Source organism: Mustelus asterias, chromosome 4 (assembly GCF_964213995.1).
Source record: "Mustelus asterias chromosome 4, sMusAst1.hap1.1, whole genome shotgun sequence".
NCBI lineage: Eukaryota > Metazoa > Chordata > Chondrichthyes > Carcharhiniformes > Triakidae > Mustelus > Mustelus asterias.
This window is the reverse complement of record NC_135804.1, coordinates 103,654,787-103,678,795: the sequence shown is the minus strand read 5'-3', so window position 1 is coordinate 103,678,795 and position 24,009 is coordinate 103,654,787. Positions and strand designations below refer to the sequence as shown.

At 45.2% G+C, this 24,009-nt stretch overlaps 1 protein-coding gene and 1 non-coding gene across 2 annotated transcripts in view; both read right to left on the bottom strand.

Moving 5' to 3' along the window:
- The window catches only part of arhgap36 (Rho GTPase activating protein 36), a 194,943-nt gene that overhangs the window by 126,086 nt on the left and 44,848 nt on the right, over window positions 1-24,009 (bottom strand). The gene's annotated exons all lie outside the window — the stretch shown is intronic.
- LOC144493244 (U1 spliceosomal RNA) lies at window positions 4,566-4,730 on the bottom strand. The gene has a single exon (XR_013497699.1). It is a non-coding gene; the product is annotated as a U1 spliceosomal RNA (small nuclear RNA).

Below are 24,009 nucleotides of genomic sequence, written 5' to 3'. Positions count from 1 at the left end.
CTCTGGTGAACTAAATGACTTCAGTTGGAGTTGTTAGCTGAGAAGCTACAATTCATGGGGGAGAAGCTGGTGTTGTGGTAATATTACTGGACTGGCATACCACAGGCCCAGGCTAATGTTCTCGAGTTTAAATCCCACCAAGGAAGCTGGTGGAATTTAAATTCACTTAATAAAGACTGGAATTAAAAATTAGTCTCAGTAATGGTGACCAAGATTATACGCAGCATGCTATAGACAGTGCTAAGTGATCCCACAACCAATTGATCCAATCAAAGGTTTCTTCCAGTTGTGAATTGGTGGCAGCTAATTAAAGAATCAATAATTTTTAGCCAGCATGGATGATCCGTCTCAGCTTCCTCCTGTGGTCCCCATCATTGATGCCAGTCTTCGGCGAATTCAGTTCACTCTATGTGATATCAAGAAGCAACCAAAGGCACTGAACATATGAGAGATATGAGCCCTGACATCACCCCGCTGTACATGTACATTGGGAGTAGGCCACTCAATAAAGTCACGGTTGATCTAATTGTAACCTCAACCCCACATTTCTGCCTTCCCCAACATTTTAGAACATAGAACATAGAACATAAAACATAGAACAGTACAGCACAGTACAGGCCCTTCGGGTGCCGAACCTTTTCCGAAACCCAGATCAAGCTATCCCACGCCCTATCATTCTAGTGTGCTTCATGTGCCTATCCAATAACCGCTTGAAAGTTCCTAAAGTGTCCAACTCCACTATCACAGCAGGCAGTCCATTCCACACCCCAACCACTCTCTGAGTAAAGAACCTACCTCGGACATCCCTCCTATATCTCCCACCATGAACCTTATAGTTATGCTCCCTAGTAACAGTTACATCCACCCGAGGAAATAGTCTCTGAACGTCCACTCTATCTATCCCCCTCATCATCTTATAAACCTCTATTAAGTCACCTCTCAACCTCCTCCGCTCTAAAGAGAAAAGCCCTAGCTCCCTCAACCTTTCCTCATAAGACTTACCCTCCAAACCAGGCAGCATCCTGGTAAATCTCCTTTGCACTCTTTCCAGTGCTTCCACATCCTTGTCATAGTGAGGTGACCAGAACTGCACACAATATTCCAAATGTGGTCTCACCAAGGTTCTGTACAGTTGCAGCATAACCCCACGGCTCTTAAACTCAAACCCCCTGTTAATTAACGCTAACACACTATAGACCTTCTTCACGGCTCTATCCACTTGAGTGGCAACCTTCAGAGATCTGTGGATATGAACCCCAAGATCTCTCTGTTCCTCCACATTCCTCAGAACACTACCTTTGACTCTGTAATCCGCATTCAAATTTGTTCTACCAAAATGAATCACCTCGCACTTATCAGGGTTAAACTCCATCTGCCATTTTTCGGCCCAGCTCTGCATCCTATCAATGTCTCAATATCCCCTTGTTAATCAAGAATCTATCTAGCTATGCCTTAAAAATATTCAAAGATTCTGCTCCCACTGACTTTAGAGGAAGAGAATTCCAGAGACTCACGACTCTCTGAACAAAAACATTTCTCCTCATCTCTACTTGGGGCAGCATAGTGGCACAGTGGTTGGCACTGCTGTCTCACAGTGCCAGAGACCTGGGTTCAATTCCAGCCTCAGTTGACTGTGTGGAGTTTGCACATTCTCCACATGTTTGCGTGGGTTCTACTGTTCCTGCAGGTGCTGCTCTTGGTGATGCCATTGGAATTACACGGGGAGAATGTGCAGACTCCATACAGACAGTGACCCAAGCCAGGAATCGAACTCGGGTCTCTGGCGCTGTGAGGCAGCAGTGTTAACCACTGTGCCGCTGTGCCATCTCCCCCCACAGATGCTATCAGACCTGCTGAGATTTTCCATCATTTTCTGTTTTTGTTGTAAAGTTCCGCAGGTTCCTCCCACATTCATCGGCACCCACCCTGACAGATTAAAATTTTATGGGCTGTATCACAATTGTGTGGGACAGGATAAATGGGCAGAAGGTTCTTTCTCTGCCCATCATTTTTTGTATGTTTTGTAAGGATTTGCTTATAACTCTGAGAATCAGAACAAATTGTTCTTTGGATAGAATTCGGCTGAGTTCTGTAGAAGTGACAGGGAAGCTAACAGTGGGCAACTGTCACGTACCACAATGTTTGTTAAAATGCTGGAAGCTCTTGACATTGCAGCGCTTTGGATACATTTGTTCCCAACTGATGTCTGTGGCAATCTTCCTGAACGGACATTGGAAAAACAAGAAAGTAATGCAAAATCATAGAGAATATTACTTATACCTGTGTTTCTATAGAAAAGAACTGGGGTCTTATTCATTAGAGACACACCAATTATAAAGATGATGGTAAGAGGCTTTCTACAACTGTCATTTGTTTCAAAACTCTACAAAAGCTATTCTGGGTAGAGAAGAGAGGGCGATTTTATACCCAAGGTTCACTTTTTATAAATACAAAAATCATTAATTTTGTAATAGTCTTTGACATATGTATGAAAATTAAACAAAAGAGGACTTTTGATATTGTCTGACAGAAATCATAATTATGGATGGTTCCTGTGCAAACAGATGACTTAATTTAGCCTGAGTACTTGTAAATCCAGAAAAGCCAGATGATGACATTAAGGATTTAGAACTCAAATGTTACACATTTATTGCAGTCTACTGCTGATGTTTCTGGGCAGTTCATATCTATTTTCCATTCACTATGAATCAAGGTTTCTCAGAACTATAGTCAGCCACTGTGCAACTGTCACGTACCACAATGTTTGTTAAAATGCTGGAAGCCCTTGACATTGCAGCGCTTTGGATGCATCACAAAATGAAATCATTAATTGGAGTTTTGTAGGTTGCAACATGAATCTCGAAATAGATCTTACGGTGCATTGTTTAATTGTTGGATGTTTAGCACCAGCGTACGTTGCCATCAGACAAATACCTGCAACACGAGATTAAGTATTTCTTATAAGGCAGTCAGCAAGGTTGTCTAATTAGCTGCACAGGATATTGATTGTGCCACATCCTATAATGTTACCATAAAGAACCTGGAGTGATTGAATCCAAATATAAAGATTTGGAATTTGAGTTTTTGGGAGGTACAGTGTAGAATAATTCATCACTGTAACATTCCTGCTCCCAGTCCTTTCTATGGTTTACGACACAAGCTGAGAAGTGGCATTCAGAAGTCAGACCAGACAGGCAAGATGTACAAAACAGATAGTGGCATCTCTAACCTCGCCTTCCTCACCAATGTACAAATGTGTATTCAGCATCCACTTCTCCCACTATTCCCTATTTAATCCCTTGGATTTGGCTTCTGTCATTCCAACAACCTGAGATTGCTGAAGTCAGTATGGCTAATGATGCTAATATAATTGACCAAAGTGTGATTTTGACTTTGCAGTTTTTGACAAACTTGATCACTCCATTCTCCTCCATTATCTCTCTTCACAGCTCCATCTCTTTACACTTTCAAACACTTTGGCTCCATTTCAATTTGTCCAATAAGGTCAGTATATCCTGCTTAGAGTTTCTTCTCCTGTTCCCTTCAATCCCACACAATGCTGAGGTGCTGTAACGTTCTATTCACAGCAGTACCTTATTCCTCAATTACACACTTTCCATTGTTGACAGCACTGGTAAGCATGGAGAAAATGTTGCTATGCCAGCCAAGACATCCAACACTCCTTCTGTACAAATCTAGATTCCATGGCTAGCAATGGGAAAAATAAGACACTGCCCAGCTGCACATCAGCAAGACAAAAGTCAACATTTTTTTTATTAATTCATTGGATGTGGGCAGGCCATCATTTATTGCCTATCATTAATTGCCCATGAGAAGGTGATGGTGAGCTGCTATCTTCAACCACTGTAGTCTCTGTGGTGTAGGTACACTCACAATGTTGTTAGGAAGGGAGTTCCAGGATTTTGACCCAGTGACAGTGAAGGAATGGTGATATATTTCCGAGACAGGATGGTGAGTGGCTTGGAGGGGAACTTCTAGGTGTTGGTGTCCCCATGTATTTGTTGTCCTTGTCTTTCTAGATTGCATTGGTCATGGATATGAAGGTGCTGTCTAAGGAGCCTTGGTATGTTCCTGCAGTGCATCTTGTAGATGGCATACGCTGCTGCAACTGTGCATCAGTGGTGAAGGGAGTGAACATTTGTGGATGGGTTGCCAGTCAAGTGGGCTGCTTTGCTCTGGATGGCGTTAAGCATCTTGAGTGTTGTTGGAGCGCCACCCACCCAAGCAAGTGGAGAGTGTTCCATCACACTCCTGACTTGTGCCAAGTAGATGGTGGCTTGGAAAGTTAGAAGTGAGTTACTTGCTGGAGGATTCCTAACCTCTGACCTGCTCTTGTAGCTATAGTATTTATATGGCTAGTTCAGTACAGTTTTAGGCCAATGATAGTCCTCAGGATGTTGATAGTGAGGTGTTCATCAATGGTCATGCCATTGAATGTCAAGGGGCAATAGTTGGATTCCCTCTTGTTGGAGAGGGTCATTACCTGGCACTTGGGTGGTGCAAATGTTATTTGCCAATCCAACCCTGAACATTGTTCAGGTCTGGCTGAATTTGGGCATGGACTGCTTCAGTATCTGAGGAAATTTTGCAGTCGAGTATCCCGCATTTGGGGACATCGCAGGTGTCAGCACACCCGAAGTGCAATGGGCTAGCCTCATCCTGGGCGAACTACCTGCATGATCATAGTTTCACCCCTGCCAGGTAAGTATAACACTGAACATCGTACAATCATCAGTGAACTTCCCCACTTCTAACCATATGTTGGAAGGAAGGTCATTAATGAAGTAGCTGAAGATGGTTAGGCTAAGGTGCAGCTTCCACCAGAAGCTCCATTCTGCAGAAACTGATCTTGAGGCTTTATTCTCCAGTGGAATCTGGGGGAATGACCAGTCCAAATGAGAGTGATCTTTGATATTTTGTTGTAATTATGGGGTTTAAAAGATTGTGATGTCCTTAATTTCAGGTAAAATGAAAGGGGTCATATAACCTGTTCCGATTTTGCCATTCAGCAAGTATAGTTAGTTTGGTTACTGGAGATTAAAGGAAGCCCAGATTGTTTTACTGAGAAGAAAGTGCAATGTGTTTACACTTGGAGACAATGGCAACAACCCTGTGTCCAAGAGTGGATAGACTTCAAGTCTCCAAAAAAGTGCTGAGCATGTCACCTCATAAAATGTTAAGTTTCAAACTGTTCATTTAGTTCCAAGGTGAAAAAGAGTTGGACTTTCAAGAATGGCTCTTCAGCACTTCTACCTGGATACAAGGTCCATGTGATTCACATCTCCATGAAAATGATCTTTGAGAGGGGAAGGTTTTCTAAGATAGTCCAGTAATTACAAAACAACTTAGTATGCCAGGGTTTGCACAAGAGAACAGCTCGATGCCTAAAACTTCTATGTGTCACTTCTCAGGAATGCAGGTGTAGTTTCTTGCTCTGATTGGAAAGATCAGATTCATGATGAGTTAAAACAAGATTGGAAAATTTACCTTGCTTTAGCTAGAAGGATAGGTCTCCAGGGAAACTTGCACCATTAATAATATTTCTGAAGCTAAATGTTGCCAGAGTGGGAAAGGAAGGGATCAGAAATAAATTTTAAGAATCATTTTTGGACTGGTTCTGAGAGAATTGAATTTCTGCTTAAAGGACAGTGTAACAAACATCTGATAATTTTATCAGTTGTGATGAAAAGTTCTGTTCTGTCGTTTAAAATATAAGTTGCTGATAAAAATAGTGCTGTCGACAAAATTAGTGTTTATTCAGTGGTGCTTTTAGTCTGCTAACCATAGCATGTAACTTAAAAAGTAAAATCTTGTCATGTCGTCTTTTCAGCTATTAACTGGAAGTTAACAATACTATATGGTCTATTAAATACTATATGGTCTATTAAATGGTCTCTTGGAAGTTTCTATTTCCTTTTCTTAACAGGATTTCTAAATGAGCTGTTATGCCTTACTGAAGTAGGGAAGTCATTATAATTCATTGCCTGTAGTATGTATCCCTTTAAATTTCAACTGGAAAGGAAGGGAGGATAGACTGGAGGCATTGGACTTATGTCAAAGTTGTTTCAAATTACTCCTCTGGGAGAATGACTAACCTTCTTGAGGAGGTGGAAACTTGAAATACTTTGATTTTGTTCTTTTCCTTGAGATGCTTGGTAGCTATTTTAGTGGCCCTCGTAAAAGCCTTTAGTTCACATAACAATTTTGTAAGTACTGATAGCGTTTTCTTCCAAATTGACTCTCTTCATGTGGCTGACAATGGTGGGATTTTACGGCATTGCTAAACCCGAGACCGGACAATCCCGTCCGAGGTCAACGGATCTTCCCATTATCTGCCCCTCGCCCGCTCCGATTCCCGTGGCGGGCGGGCGGGCGGGGCGGTAGAATTCTGGCAATTTAATATGTCTCAGCTACTCAACTCAAGAATAAAAGTTTGAAGGAAACAGGAAGGTGTAGTAAAGAGAGCCGATGAGGGCAGCATCTTTACGTAGTCCAAACTGATTTTAGTACCTTTTTTGACGAGGTCTCACATAACATACCAGTCAGAAAAGTAAAAGCACATCGGCACGTAACTTCCAAACTCCAGGTCAATTTGATCTGGAGGGTACCCCAAGATGGGATGGGGAACCCCTCTCTGAGGTTTCCAGGCAAAGATTATATGGCAATTGTCTAGGAAGATCAAACTTTCAATGGACAATTGCTCTGCAATGGGGACTGTCCGAAAATGCAAGTTAAACTTCAGATGGTTTCAACTGTGTAACATCAATAGTTACTCAGAAACAGTTAGAAGAATTTCAACTGCAGCATGTGGGAGTTCCTGGCTGTCATTGTAGTCCAGGGAAAACACATCCATAGTAGATGCTTGTGACTCAAAGAGCTTCAGCTGAGAGTCATTAAACTGGATGTTGAGCTGCAGCCATAGCAACATACCAAAGGGAGGGATAAATACTTGGGTGCTTTGCACAAGGAGGCAGTCATACCCATTAGGGTTGGTTTGGGAAGCAGTAAGGGACACAAAGGTGTGACTACAGGTGACACAGATATGAGGAACAAGAAGGCAGGAGTGCAGGAACCTCCACCTCTGTAATTCTCCAAAAGGTTTGAGGTTCCTTCAGTTTGTTCAGATGAGAGTGCGGGCTGCAGGGTGGACAAGCTAATTGACCATGGCACCATGTAAAGGAAGTCATTCAAATAACAAGAACAACAGTGGTTAGCACTGCTGCCTCACAGTCAGAGACCTGGGTTCAATTCCTGGCTTGGGTCACTTTCTGTGTAGAGTTTGCACATTCTCCCCGTGCCTGCATGGGTTTCCTCCGGGCGCACCAATTTCCTCCCACAGTCCAAAGATGTGAAAGTTAGGCACATTGGCCATGCTAAATTCTCCCTCAGTGTACCCGAACAGGCGCCAGAGTGTGGAGACTAGGGGATTTACACAGTAACTTCATTGCAGTGTGAATGTAAGCCTACTTGTGACTAATAAATAAATAAACTTTAAGAAGAATGCCGTGATAGTAGGGGAGAGTATAATGAGGGGTCTTGACACTGTTCTCTGCAGCGAACAGCGCAAGCCCAGATGGCTGTGTCGCCTACCCGATCCCAGGGTTTGGAAATCTGCTCAGGGCTGGACAACAACTTGCAGTGGGAGAGGGAGAATCCGGTTGTCATGGTCCATGTAAGTACCAGACAGAGAGTAGAAGATGGTGGAGTGAGTTTGAAAGGATTCGTGTACTATTTTTTCAAATTGACCTTGAACTGGCATTTATGCAGTCAGTGAGCTCTCTTGAGGTGAGAAGAAGGTTTTATCACATGGGAGGAGTTCAAGGTCACCACAAGTGACTGATTAAAGGGAGACCTAATTATTATCTGTCTGTGTGGAGTTTGCACATTCTCCTCGTGTCTGCGTGGGTTTCCTCCGGGTGCTCCGGTTTCCTCCCACAGTCCAAAGATGTGCGAGTTAGGTTGATTGGCCATGCTAAAATTGCCCTTAGTGTCCTGGGATGCGTAGGTTAGAGGGATTAGTGGGTAAATATGTAGGGATGTGGGGGTGGGGCCTGGGTGGGATTGTGGTCGATGCAGACTCGATGGGCCGAATGGCCTCTTTCTGTGCTGTGGGGTTTCTAAGATTTCTAAGATTTCTAAGATTATGAGACAATTGGATATCAAAGATGTTCAGTTGCATTCTGCTCTCCATGGTGAAGCCTACACTGCAGCATACTTAGTCTCCAGAATGGAATGTTCCACTCTAGATGTCCTGCTATCTACAGGGATCAATGGACATGCAGTCTGAGGTCACTCTGTTCCACAACACCTCTCAGCAACCAGTCATTTATACTGTAATCCCTTGCCTTCTTTGTCTTCCCCAAATGTATTACCTCATACTTATTGGGAATGGTTTCATTTTCCACTTTTCTACGCAGCTGAAGAGTCCATTCTTGTGGTCTACAGCTCTCTTCCTCACTGTCAATACTCCGGCCAATTTTTGTATCATCTTAATGGCTTAAAGCCCCTTTAAATTTAAGTCATTGACATATGCGAAAAAAGCAAGAGAGTTTTAATACTGAGCCCGAAAGAACCAAACAGGAAACATCCTTCCAGTCATAAAAACTCCCACCAATCATTTTGTTTTCCGCCACTAAACTAATGCAATGGGACACAGTGACCTGACAAGGTGGATTCATAGCTGGCTTAGCGGTAGGAGATAGATATGGCTGCTTTACTGGCTGGAGGCCAGTGACCAGTGGCGTACCACAGGGATCCGTGCTGGCCCCCCTATTGTTCATCATTTATATAAATGACATAGATGACTATGTGGGGGGGTAGGATCAGTAAGTTTGTCGATGACCAAGGGGAAAATCTGTGAGTGGAGGACATTGGTAGGGTGTTAAACAAATATTTCACATCTGTCTTCACCCGTGTGAATGAGGAGGTAGTTATGGTATTCGGGGAAAGAGACTGTGAGGCTCTAGAGAAAATTATCATCAGAGGTCACAAGGTATTGGAGGTATTGGCGGGCTTAAAAGTGGGCAAATCTCCAGGTCCAGATTAATTGTGTCCAAGGCTGTTGTGGGAGGCAAGGGAAGAAATTGCAGGGGCTCTGACCCAAATTTTTAATTCCTCCCTGGCCACCAAGGAGATGCCAGAAGACTGGAGAAAAGCTAATGTGGTCCCGCTATTTAAGAAAGGTTGTAGAGGCAAGCCAGGGAACTACAGACCAGTGAGTCTCATGTCTGTGGTTGGGAAACTACTGGAGAAGATTCTGAAGGAGAGAATCTATCTCCATTTGGAGAGGTAAGATTTGATTAGGGATAGTCAGCATGGTTTTGTCAGAGGGAGGTCATGCCTAACAAATGTGATTGAATCTTTTGAGCATGTAACCAAGTGTGTGGATGAGAGTAGTGCGGTTGATGTAGTTTACATGGATTTCAGCAAAAGCCTTTGACAAAGTCTCACATGGGAGACTTATTAAGAAGGCTAATGCAATGGGACACAGTGACCTGACAAGGTGGATTCATAACTGGCTTAGTGGTAGGAGACAGAGATGGCTGCTTTAGTGGCTGGAGGCCAGTGACCAATGGCGTACCACAGGGATCCGTGCTGGGCTCCCTATTGTTCGTCATTTATATAAATGACATGGATGACTATGTGGGGGGTAGAATCAGTAAGTTTGCCGATGACACAAAGATTGGCCGGGTAGTTAACAGTGAGGTTGAGTGCCTTAGGTTACAGGAAGATATAGACGAGATGGTCAAATGGGTGGATAAGTGGCAGAGGGAATTTAACCCTGAAAAGTGTGAGGTGATGCACTTTCGAAGGAGTAATTTGACAAGGAAGTATACGATGAAAGGTCTGACAATTGTAAGTTCCAAAGAACAAAGGGACCTTGGCGTGTTTGTCCATAGATCTCTGAAGGCAGAAAGGCAGATTAATAGGGTGATGAAAAAGTCATATGGCACACTCGCCTTTATCAATCGGGGTATAGATTACAAAAGCAGAGAGGTCATGTTGGAGTTGTATAGAACTTTGGTGAGGCCACAGCTGGAGTACTGTGTGCAGTTCTGGTTGCCACATTATAGGAAGGATGTGAACGCACTGGAGAGGGTGCAGAGGAGATTCACCAGAATGCTGCCTGGGATGGAACATTTAAGTTATAAAGAGAGTTTGGAGAGGCTTGGGTTGTTTCCGTTGGAGCAGAGAAGACTGAGGGGCGACCTGACTGAGGTATTCAAGATTATGAGGGGCATGGACAGGGTGGATAGGGAGCATCTGAATCCCTTAGTTGAAGGGTCAGTTATGAGGGGACACAAGTTAAAAGAGAGAGGTGGGAGGTTTAAGGGGGATTTGAGGAAAAACTTTTTTACCCAGAGGGTGGTGACAGTCTGGAATGCACTGCCCAGGAGGGTGGAGGAGGCGGGATGCCTCACATCCTTTAAAAAGTACCCGGATGAGTACTTGGCACACCATAACATTCAAGGCTATGGGCCAAGTGCTGGCAAGTGGGATTAGATGGACAGGTCAGGGCATATCATGCGTTGGTGCAGACTCAATGGACTGAAGGGCCTCTTCTGCACTGTAGTATTCTGTGATTCTGTGTTACTTCTTTTTTACTCTTCTTGCCAGAATGGACAACTTCACATTTTCCCACATTATCCTCCTTTTGCCTGATCCTTGCTCACTCACCTAACCTTTTCATATTTCTCTGTACCTTCCTAATTGTCTCTTTGTAAGAACATACGAATATACAAATTAGGAGCAGGGGTAAGCCATTCGGTTCCTTGAGCCTGCTCCACCATTCATTAAGATCATGGTTGATCTGATTGTAACCTCCACCCCACATTCCTGCCTACCCTCAATAATCTTTCACCCCTTCACAGTTTACTCTTTTGCCTTTCTTTGTGTCATCAGCAAATTTAGCATCCAGACCTTCAGTTTTAAATGTTGCCGGTCCCAAACTGAATCAGAACAGGGGAAATTCTTTTTTAGCTGGAGGGTAAATGGATGTCTGGGAATCAATGCCTGAGAGGGTGGTAGAGGCAGACCCCATCAATGCATTTATAAAGTACTTGGATATGCACTGTACACTTGAAGTGCCATAACCTTCAAGGCTACAGTCAAAGAACCAGAAAGTGGGGTTAGACTGGATAGCTCTTTTTGGCCAGCACAGTCATGTTGGGCTGAATGGCCTCCTTCTGTGCCATAACATCTATGATTTGAAACACTACATTCTGCACTCTCTCCTTTCCTTCTCTATGAAGGAATGCTTAGTTTGTATTGCGCACAAGAAACAATATTTTTCACTGTACACTAATATACGTAACAATGTGACAATAATAAATCAAATCAAATCAAATTGGATAAAATTATAACAACTGCAATACCCAAATAGTATTGATGCTAAACATATGTGTTATTATCATGTAAATATCCAGGGCACACTGCTGGTATCTGTCATGATTCCATAAGCAGCTTGTCTGATAATAATTGCAATTCCAAGTCACTTGCCTCACTGGCATTGACTTTCTATTAACACCCAAGGAGGAAGTGACAGGCCAATCCTTCCACCCATATCTTTGGCCCAGGGATTATGCCCTATGTCTATTTACCACTTTAAGAATGATCCGAAAGAATTACTAGGTCATTTCCCTTCTTATCTCAAATCAATAAAACAGAAAGCACTCATCTAACTCCTTTACAGCTTACTTGGTTTCATCCATAACTGAATCTGAACCCACAGTAATATGGTTAACCCTTAGTTGCCCTTTGAAATGGCCTAGCTTCAGTTGTATCAAACCTTTACAAACAGTAAAATAAAACCTGACAAACCACCCGGAATCAGCCTAGGCATTAGATTTGGTCAGAGCAAAGCCACACCTCACTCATCCAATCCTGCAATGTTGGCCACTCTAACATCTGGAGACTTTGCCGATATTTGGAGAATAGTACCATAGACAAGCAGCACCCTGACAGTCATACTCACAAGCTCCTCCATCACTATTCCTGAGTTTGTACTTGCCTTTTGGCAAGTCAGTCCCATTGCAGGTGGTGGCACAGTGGTGTACAGTCAGAGGGAGTGGCCATGAAAGTCCTCAACATTGGCCAAGTAAAATCTTATGGCATCATGGGTAAGAACCCCTCCTGCTGATTACCAGATACTCCCCTCCCTCAGCTGATGCATCAGTGTTCCTCCATGTTGAACACCGTTTGGAAGAAACACTGAGGGTAGCAATAGCACACAATGTATTCTGGGTGGGGAGTTTTCAATATCCAATACCAAGAGGTTCTCTGTAAGTACCACATCTGACTAAACTGGCCAAGTCCCGAAGCAGATAGCTGCCAGCTTGGATTATGGCAAGTGGGAATAGAATCAACACAAGGAAAACATTGACCCAACCTTGTTCTCACCAATCTACCTTTCACTGATGCATATATCCAGCACACTGTTGGTCAGAGTAGCCACAACAAAGTCCTTGTGGAGAGAAAGTCCCATCTTTACATTGAGAAAACCATCCATTGTGCTGTGTGGCCCAACCACCATGTTAAATGGGAAATATTTAGAACAGAACTAGTAGCTGAACAGTGGGCTTATGAGGTGCTGTGGGACATTTGCAAAGCAAAACTGTATTCTATTACGATATGTAACCTCAGAGATAAAAAATATCCCAGCAACAGGACACTTAGAAAATATCAACGGGATTGGACAAAGTCAGTATGGTTTTATGAAAGGGAAATTATGTTGGACAAACCAACTGGGGATTTTTGAGGATGTAACTAGTAGAATAGATAAAGGTGAACCAGTGGGTGTGGTGTATTTGGATTTTCAGAAAGCTTTTAACAAAGTCCCACATAAGAAGTTAGTATGCAAATTAAAGTTCATGGTCTTGGGGTAAAATATTGGCTTGGATTGAGAATTGGTTAGCAGACAGGAAACAGAGAGTAGGAATAAATGGATCTTTTTTGAAGTGGCAGGCTAGTGGGTCCCATAGGGATCAATGTTTGGCCCCCAGCTATTACAATATACATCAATGATTTGGATGAGGGAAGCAAATGTTATATTTCCAAGTTTATTGATGACAGGAAAGTTGATGGGGATGTAAGCAGTGAGGAGGATGTTAAGAGATGACTTAGACAAGTTGAGTGAGTTGGCAAATACATAGCAGATACAGTATAATGTGAATAAATGAGAAGTTATCCATTTCAGATGGAGAAACAGAATGGCAGAGTATTATTTAATGGTGATAGTTTGCGAAATGATGATGTGCAAAGGGACCTGGGTGTCCTTATACACCAATCACTAAAAGCAAGCATACAAGTACAGCAAGCTGTTAGGAAGGCAAATGGTATGTTGATCTTCGTTGCAAGAGAACTTGAGTACAGGAGCAAGGATGCATCTGTACAGGGTTTTGGTGAAACCACACCTGGAGTATTGTGTGCAGTTTTGGGTTCCTCATCCTCAAAAAAGGATACACTTGCCATGGAGTACAGGATTGTTGTACAAGGAGAGATTGGGTCAACTTAGCCTGTTTCACTGAAATTTAGAAGAGGGGATCACATTGAAACATGTAGAATTCTAACAGGGCTAGACAGACTGAATATAGGGATGTTGTTTCCTCTGGCTGTCTAGAGCAAGAGGTTACAGTATCAGGATATGGGATAGGCCATTTAGGAGTGAGATAAGGAGAAACCTCTTCACTCAAAGTGTGATGAACCCGTGGAACTCGACGACAGAAAGCTGTGGCAAAACCACTGAATATATTTTAGAATCAAATAGATTTCTGGATGGCAAAGACATCAAGAGTATGCAGAGGATGCAGGAGTATGGTGTTGAGATAGAGGATCAGCCATGGTCACACTGAAAGATGGAGCAGGTTCCAAGGACCAAATGGCCCACTCCTCTTCTTTGTTTCTATGTAACCCTTGTTCAGAGGAGTGCAGGATAACATTCCAGCAACAGCATCAAGCATATCTAAAACTGAAGTGATTAAGCTACAAAACAAGACTACATGAATGCTAAACAGTGGAACCATCAAACCATAGACACAAATAAGCAACCTCGCAATCAATGGATCAGATCAATGCTCCATAGTCCTGCCATGTTCAGTTGTAATACTGGTACTGAATTAATGGGAGCAGGAGGCTCACTGAGTAGCCTATACTCATATGAATGCAAACGACAAGACTCAAGCATTTAGAACCAGGTTGCATTGGCAGGTATGGAGTAATCCGACAATATGTACTGGAAGTTGAAAAGTATAAAGCTAACAGGTATGGTAAAAATTATGCGAATTAATTTATCCTCTTAGGGCTACACTATCACATCAATCCAATCCTCGTTTGAATACAACTGGGTTTAATTAGGCTTTGCATGCACTTCTGGTTGGATGATGTGGGAGATTGTGTGCTCCCCTGTCCTGCAGACTTAAATGGCAACAAGAACACAAAATCTCGCAAGAGCCAAAAATGGGTTTTGTGCTGGCAAATCTTCTCCCCCCCTCCCCACCCCCAACCCACTGCCGCCGCCCCCCCACCCCCCCCCCCCAACTGATGTAATGAGATTCCCACCATGCAATGACAAGAACACCATTTAAATTCATATCAGTATCATTCGTGGGTTTCCCTGCTGCATCACCCCCCCACATTCAGATTTCCCCCCTCGCTTATGTGATGTTCTACAACAGGTCAGGACCAACCTGAACCTGGCAAAGAGAACCTGCCAGGGATGCACTGGTAGGAATAGCCCCCAGGGGGGATAAAGACATCCCTGAGCAATGCCTAAGCACTGCCCCCAGTCACAGTCCCCTGGCATTGTCCACTGGCACTGACCACACCATGTGCTATTTAAATGCTATTAGACAATGTACCAGACACCACCACACAAGATACCAAGCTTAACACCACCACACAAACTACCAGACTAAACGCCACCACACAAACTACCAGATTAAATACCACCACACAAAGTGCCAGACTAAACACCACACAATGTACCAGACTAAACACCACGCAATGTACCAGACTATACTCCACCACACAAAGTACCAGACTAAACTCCACCACACAAAGTACCAGACTAAACACCACACAAAGTACCAGACTAAACACCACCACACAAAGTGCCAGACTAAACACCACCACACAAAGTGCCAGACTAAACACCACACAAAGTACCAGACTAAACACCACCACACAAAGTGCCAGACTAAACACCACACAAAGTACCAGACTAAACACCACCACACAAAGTGCCAGACTAAACACCACCACACAAAGTTCCAGACTAAACACCACCACACAAAGTGCCAGACTAAACACCACACAAAGTACCAGACTAAACACCACCACACAAAGTGCCAGACTAAACACCACCACACAAAGTGCCAGACTAAACACCACCACACAAAGTGCCAGACTAAACACCACCACACAAAGTTCCAGACTAAACTCTACTGAACATTGTACCACACCAAATGTATTTTACAATGTTTCATACTAAATGCCACTACATAAAATATCATACTAAACACCACTGCATAGTTTACCAGATTAAACACCAGGCAATGTACCAGACCTAGTGCCATCATAGAATGTACCAGACTGTATGCCATTGCACAACATACTAGCCTTTATCTGCTTAACAACGTCCCAGATTTCACCCACCACATACCAACATAAACGCCACCACACAAAGTTTCAGACTAAGTACCATTACACGATGTACCAAACTGTACTCCATTACACAATGTACCAGACTATATTCACACATAGAGCTCAATTTTACCATCGTGTTGCTCCCATTTTCAGGCACGAAAACTTGGTAAAGTCGGGCGTGAGGCAAGTAATGTGACCCGTGCCCGTCTCCGCGCCGGTAACCCCTTTACCAAGGCCCAAAAATAGCCATGATTGGGACCATTTGCATGTATTTTAATGGGCTGAATGGGATGCACACCCAACCTTACCGGCACATCGCCCTTTACCACCATGTTCGCCCATCCAGATTTGGCACGAAACAGACATGCTCTACAAAAGTCTGATTCCGGCGTTCCAGCTAGTGAGGAGGTAACTGCCAAGCGTCCGACGGAGGGGAGGGGGGTCCGCTGCCATTCTGCCTGTGATCAGTGAGGGAGAAGGGGGGCCCATTGCCACTCTGTCTGAGATCAGTGGGGGGGAAGGGGGGAGAAGGCCATGATCAGTCTTGGTGGTGGGTGGGGAGGGGAATAAGGGGGTTAGTAATGTTGTGTGAGTGGGGCAATGTCTGTAGGGGCCAGGGGGAGGCATTATCTGGCCCGGGAGCGATGTGGCGGGGGAGCCGCATTCTATCATTTTTTTTCTGTGGACGTGCAGTTTGAGGCACCGATTGGAGCTGCATGAAATCGGGCGCATTAAGCCCCGCCCACAAGCTTCTACAGCCCGATTCGGAATCGCTGATATTTTTCAGGCAGAGTGCGTATGGGGGCGCCTGAGAACGGGTCTAAAAGTCGGATCTGAAACACTCCCAGATTCAAGTCCACCCAGCACTTAGAATCAAAATGGTAAAATGGGGCCCATAATGTACCAAATGAAATGCCACCAGGCAAAGTGCCAAACTGAATCCCACTACATGGTGCACCAGATTAAAAGCCACCACACGAAGTACCAGAAGACACTCCACAATCTTTATATCGTCTAAAAATGTACTAGATCAGGGATTCTCAACCGTTTTGTTTTTGAAACTTACCCCTCTCATGTTATAAAAATTGCACAGACCCCCGAGATCTCAACAGAGGTTGTTACCATGTAAAAACTCAATTAAACACTTACAGGATAGAAACACTGTTTAACCCTATGGATTTTATGCCTTTTAATTAAATTCTTCTGTATTTCAAAGATTAATTTGCTAGAACTTATGCAGAACTTACACACTGTAGTTGCGGCGTAACTTCATTTTCTGGAATTAAACTGAAATTCAAGTAGCAATCCTTCTTTTTCCTTACTTTCACAGGCTTCGTGGCAGCTTTATGTTTTTTACTCACACGTCCACCATGGCGCACAAGCATTGCGATTAAATTTGATGAACGAAGTTCTGTATCATTGTTCTGCGGGTTTTGTAGTTTTGAGGCTGATGTTCGCGTTAACATATTTTCTGTACTTGTATTTATTGTGTGCATTTAAAATGATTTTCCTGTTCAACGTAATTCTATCTGGCTCGTGTTGAAATAGTGTTTTTGCTTTACACAATGAGAGAACATATAAGGTAACCTGAGAACATACTAATTTCTGTGCTTTCAGACTCTAATAAACACGCAGCAATTACGGATGGGCAAAAACTCTGGCCTTACCCAAATCGAACAATCAAAATATATGTAAAAAAATCCCAGCTGTCATACAAAAGCGAGTAAAGTATAATAACTGTACAATTCTAGCTGCCACACTACTGGAAGGATGTTGATGCATTGGAAAGGGTACAGAAAAGATTTACCAGAATGTTGCCTGGGCTGGAGGATATGGACTATGAAGAAAGATTGAACAAACTTGGATTGTTTTCATTGGAGCGTCTGAGGATGAGGGGGGACCTGATCGAGGTTTACAAGATTATGACAGGCTTGGATCGAGTGGATAGTCAGTCTTTTTCCCAGGGTCAAAGGGCCAATTACTCAGGGGCATAGGTTGAAAGTGAGAGGGGGAAAGTTTAAAAGAGATGTAAGGGACAAGTCTTTCACACAGAGTGGGTGGTGAATGTCTGGAATATACTGCCGGAGAGGTGGTGGGAGAAAATTCTATAGCAATGTTCAAGCAGCATCTGAATAGAGGGATATGGATCACTTAGAGGCAAGAAAATATTAGATTAGAGAGGCATCTGTGTCGGCACAGACTTGGTGGACTGAAGGGCCTGTTCCTGTGCTGTGTTGTTCTTTGTTCTAAGTCTTTTTGAAATAAACCAATTAATTCACAGTTGGCAGAATTTGGACCAAAGTAGCTTTGCTTTCTGTTTTAAGAGCTTTGCTCCTTTGGATGGTGTGACATTTAGAAATTAGGCAGGGGGGGGGGGGAATTCTCCCACCCCGCTGCACTAATCTTCTAGCACAGCTGGGTGGGAGAATCTCATGGCCCAGCATACGCAGGATCCGTGCATGCATTCCCGCCGCGAGCGCATCTCCCGGATTTTTGGCGCCGTCAGATCTGTGCTGGAAACCAGCGTGAAGACACGTAAGTCATTTAGATTTTTATTTAAATGTAATTTAAATATAATTAGCGAGCCCGGGACTGAAGTTTCTGAGCCCGCTAGCATCTCCCCTCCGCCTGGAGTATTTCAATCCAGCAGGATTTAGAATAGTTCCCCACATTCGGGGAACAAGCTGGAGTGAAAGGGAGGCAATAGGGACCCCCAGGGAGTTGGACGGTGGGGGGTGCCCCCTTGGGCATGGGCACCCTGGCAGGGCCAGCTTGTGCCACTGGCCCTGCCCAAGGGGCAAAGTACCCATGCCCAGGGGGCTCCTTGGCACTGCCCATCAGGCAGTGCCCCCTAGTTCTGGATTCACCCACAAGAGGAAGCATCCCTTCCACATCCACCTTGTCAATACCATTCAGGATCATATATACTTCAATCAAGTCATTCCTCACCCTACGAAGCTGCAGCAGAAACAAGCCCAGTCTGTCTAACCTTTCCACATAAGATAATCCATTCATTCCAGGTATCAATCTAGTAAATCTAGCTGAGTTGCTAGGACTCACCTCAAGGACTATTATCTGTCTGAGCATTGTCCATCACCCATGTGCTTTATACCAACTCGTCTTTTTCATACTTCCCATTTCTGCTGATACTTTCCAGTTGCTGCTAATTTTTAGCAGTTTACTATGTTGCATGCACACTGGGGGCTGTGACAACTTGAGAATGGATCTCACCATCCCACACCCTAGCTATAACTGTAACATTACATTCTCCCTCTCCTTTCCTTCTCCCCTATGTACTCTATGAACGGTATGCTTTCTCTGCATAGCGTGCAAGAAATTATATATTTCACTGTACACCAATATATGTGACAATAATAAATCAAATCAAATTTTTGTTAGACAAGGCGAGACTTTTTTGTCCCACATATTGGTGAATCCATTAAGACCAGCTCATGGTCCCCTTGGGATTGCTGACCATATCCCGTTTCCAGTACAAATAAAGCTGAAATTCAAGAGAAAATCTTTATATTTCCTTCGTTTTGTAAGCTTAGTGAAATTTCCCCAGAAATCTACTGCTGCAGTCGGTCTTTATGGTTAACCTTGATAAAGAGAGTTCGGTACTATTCGTCTGTTCGTTTTGTTATTTAGTTGGTGGTTGAATTTTTTAGAATTCCATACTTCCATTTATTGTGTGCATTTAAAATGATTTTTCCAGTTCTCTGTAATTCTATCTTGCTCTCACTGAAATAGCTTTACACAATGAAAGAATATATTATGTAACTTGAGAACATGCCTATTTCTACATTCTTCCTGTAGATGTTGATTGACCTTCTGCTTTCCATTATACATCCTGTTGCAGTAATTTCCCTTTTGCTTCCTTATCGCTTTAGCAAGTCATACAGTGAACCTATGTCACAATTTCCAGTATGGATGATTCTCAATGAGTTGCTGAACCTGACCTCCTGTCTCAAGAATTATTGGAGATGCTACTTCATAGAATCATAGAATTCCTACAGTGCAGAAGGAGGCCATTCAGACCATCAATTCTGCACCGACTCTCTGACAGAGAGTCCTACCCAGGACCTCTCCCCTGCTCTATCCTGTAACCCCACACATCTCCCATGGCTAATCCCTCTAACCTACACATCTTGGAACACCAAGGGTCAATTTAGCATGGCCAATCTACCTAACCTGCATATCTTTGGACTGTGGGAGGAAACCGGAGCACCTGGAGAAAACCCACGCAGACACAGGGAGAACGTGCAAACTCCACGCAGTCACCCAAGGCTGGAATTGAACCCGGGTCCATGAGGCTGTGCCACTGTGCCAGTCTCAATGTTCATCATCTTCACAATTCGATTGCGGAGATGTGGGTGTCCTAGAGGTTGTGATCCTGTGGCAAGTTTACTGTGCCGAAGGACTTTGGGTAGATGGTTATCATCACAGACAGTCACCCAAGACCAGAATTGAACCCAGGATCCTGGCGTTGTGAGGCAGCAGTGCTAACCACTGTGCCACTGCACTTGTAGCCGAGTAAATCATGACCACAATAGGAGAAGGCAGAGCTTCTGAAAAAGAATGGATCCACAGCATCTCGGGGGTTGGCGAGAGCAATAGGTAGGCTGCAATTCACTTGGTTAGTTGAAAACATCTTTTCCCTGCACATTTGTGGATCCTTTGAAATCATCTTCATGGACTTCGGGGGCGGGGGGTGTGGTGAACCATTGTTGGTTCCCACCAGGTAGTGCTGAGCCATGGTCTGGCCAGTACTAGGAGTCTGTAGATATGTTACTGTTGGGGTTAGGGTTGGGCTGTTCTACCTGTTAATATAGTCCTATGGTACACCCCAGTTGGCTCCACCTCCTGGGAGAGGTATAAAGGTCATTGCTCTGCCTGGTGACCCTTAAGTCTGGGATTGTATATTGTATATAGTAGCTCTGTTATTGTTGGCAATAAAAGCCTTTATTTCCCGAGTACATCCTGCCTCCCGTGTGATTTATCGCGCATCAATTTTATTGCCAACAAGTAAATTCTTTTTTTTTGGAAAAAAACCCAAAAGAAAACATGGAGCAAATGCTTAAACCCGAACGGCTTACGTTGGACCCACGTGCGGCGGGAGCATCGAACACTTTCGACCACTGGTTGAAGTGTTTCCAAGATTACCTCGACGCCTCCACAGCGGTCACCGACGACACCGACAGACTCCGGGACCTCCACGCGAGGGTAAGCGACGCTGTATACTTAGCGATCCGTGGGGCCACCGACTACAAAGGGGCCCTCGAGCTTCTCAAAAAGCGATACAACAAACCGCCGAATGAGATCCATGCTCGACACCTTCGAGCCACTCGACGGCGGCAGCCCGGCGAAACGACGGAACAGTACGCGTGCGAACTTCAGCAGCTAGCCAGAGCCTGCAACTGCAAGTCAGTGTCGGCAGCCCAGTACATGAGCGACCTAGTTCGAGATGCGTTCGTGGCGGGAATCGGCTCGTCGTACATCCGCCTTCGGCTGTTGGAGCAAGGTAACCTCGATCTCACTAAAACCATAGAGTTAGCTGAAGCTCTAGAAACGGCCTCCAAAAGTCTGGAGATGTACCCCGACGACCGTGTGGAGACATTGTGGCAGGGGCAGCCGCAGACTCCACTTTATTCAGCGGGACCGAAAATCTGCGCGATTGCGTTTCCAGCCTCGGACCTGACGACGGCAGCAACTCCAGGTGGCCCGCGGTGTTACTTCTGTGGGGGGGTGAAACACCCTCGGCAGCGATGTCCAGCTAAAGCGGTGTTGTGCTCCACCTGCGGCAAGAAGGGACATTATTCCAAAGTATGCCGGACCAAACCTCCATCCAAAAACAGCAGTGCGGCGTGTGACTCCCCGGAGCCGGCCTCCTTGTCTTCTGCGTCTTCAAGGTCTTCTACCACGTGTGATTCCAGGATGTCGCCATTCCGAACGACGGAGTCGCAAGACACGTGCGACCTGCAGGGGCCGCAGGTTTTGGCGCCATCGTCCAGGTGCGACCTATGGGGGCAGCCATTTTGGTCGGCACCAACCGCGAATGACCAGCAGGGGTCGTCATCAACCATCTCAGCTGCCTGCAGTTGCACCCACGAACCAACGGTGGCATCGATCATCCTGGACCAGGCCAAGCCTCACAGACTCGACAAGTCCATGATGGACATACAGGTAAACGGACGCCAGATTTATTGTTTGTTTGACAGCGGGAGCACGGAGTGCTTCATTCACCCTGACACCGTGAAGCGGTGTGGTCTCCAGATTCGGACTGTCAAGCAGACAATTTCGATGGCGTCAAGGTCCCGGTCTGTCACTGTGCTAGGGAGCTGCGTGGTCAATCTGACGGTGCAGGGCACGGTTTATGAGAACTTCAGGCTCCTTGTGTTACCGCACCTTTGCACGCCGATACTCCTAGGACTAGATTTTATGGTCCACCTGAAGAGTGTAACCCTGCAGTACGATGGGCCACTCCCTCTGCTTTCAGTGGGAGACCCGCAGCCTCTAAATTGCCCAACGCGCTCCACATGTAGTCTCTCAACGCTCAGGATTACCACACCCTCCCTATTCCAGAATCTCGTGCCAGGCTGCAAGCCCATCGCAACAAAGAGCAGGCGTTACAGCGCTGAGGATCGGATCTTCATTCGATCTGAAGTGCAGCGGCTCCTCAAGGAAGGGATCATCCAGCCTAGCGCTAGTCCTTGGAGAGCGCAAGTCGTGGTGGTTAAGAATAGGAACAAACCCCGAATGGTCATAGACTATAGTCAGACCATTAACAGATACACGCAGCTGGATGCGTATCCCCTCCCGCGCATATCTGACATGGTCAACCAGATTGCGCACTACCGGGTGTTCTCCACCATCGACTTAAAATCTGCTTATCACCAGCTCCCCATTCGCCTAGAGGACCGAAAATACACGGCCTTTGAGGCGGATGGTCGCCTGTACCATTTTTTAAGGATTCCTTTTGGTGTCATGAATGGGGTCTCGGTCTTCCAGCGTGTTATGGACCGAATGGTGGACCAGAACGGGCTGCGGGCTACCTTCCCGTACCTGGATAACGTCACCATCTGCGGCCATGACCAGCAGGACCATTATGCCAACCTTCTTAGATTCTTACGCACTGCATCTCGTCTGAATCTGACCTACAACAGGGAGAAGTGTGTATTTCGCACGCGCCGCCGAGCTATCCTCAGATACGTGGTGGAAAACGGGGTCCTTGGCCCTGATCCAGACCGTATGCGTCCCCTCCTCGAACTCCCCCTGCCCACTAGCATCAAAGCACTGAGAAGATGTTTAGGCTTCTTCTCATACTATGCACAGTGGGTTCCCAATTACGCAGACAAAGCCCGTCCGCTCATCAAGTCTATCTCCTTTCCCCTAACAACAGAGGCTCGCTTAGCCTTTGCAAGAATAAAAGCCGACCTCGCGAAAGCCACGATGCACGCTATCGATGAGTCCATCCCCTTCCAGGTGGAGAGTGATGCATCTGATTTCGCCCTGGCCGCCACACTTAACCAGGCGGGCAGGCCCGTCGCCTTTTTCTCTCGCACCCTCCAAGGCCCTGAAATTCGACATTCGGCGGTGGAAAAGGAGGCCCAGGCCATTGTGGAGGCCGTTCGGCATTGGCGCCATTACTTGGCGGGAAAACGGTTCACTCTGCTCACGGACCAGCGGTCCGTGGCGTTCATGTTCAACAACACGTTACGGGGTAAGTTCAAGAATGATAAAATCTTGAGGTGGAGAATCGAACTCTCCACCTACAATTATGATATCATGTACCGTCCAGGGAAGCTCAACGAGCCCTCGGACGCCCTGTCGCGTGGAACATGCGCTAGTGTGCAGGAGAATCGATTACAGGCTCTCCACAATGACCTCTGCCATCCGGGGATCACTCGGCTCTTCCACTTCATAAAGGCCCGGAATCTACCCTACTCGGTGGAGGATGTCAGGTCCATAACCAGAAGCTGCCGGGTGTGCGCGGAATGCAAACCGCACTTCTACCGACCTGACAGGGCACAACTCATTAAGGCCACTCGTCCCTTCGAAAGACTGAGTGTGGACTTTAAGGGCCCCCTTCCCTCGACAGATCGGAACGTGTCCTTCCTCAATGTGATTGATGAGTACTCACGATTCCCTTTTGTCATTCCCTGTTCTGATATGACCGCTGCCACGGTTATCAAGGCATTTCGTGATCTTTTCACCCTGTTCGGTTACCCCTGTTATATCCACAGCGATAGGGGCTCGTCGTTCATGAGCGACGACTTGAGGCAATACCTGCTCTCATATGGGATTGCCTCTAGTAGAACCACGAGCTACAACCCAAGGGGTAACGGA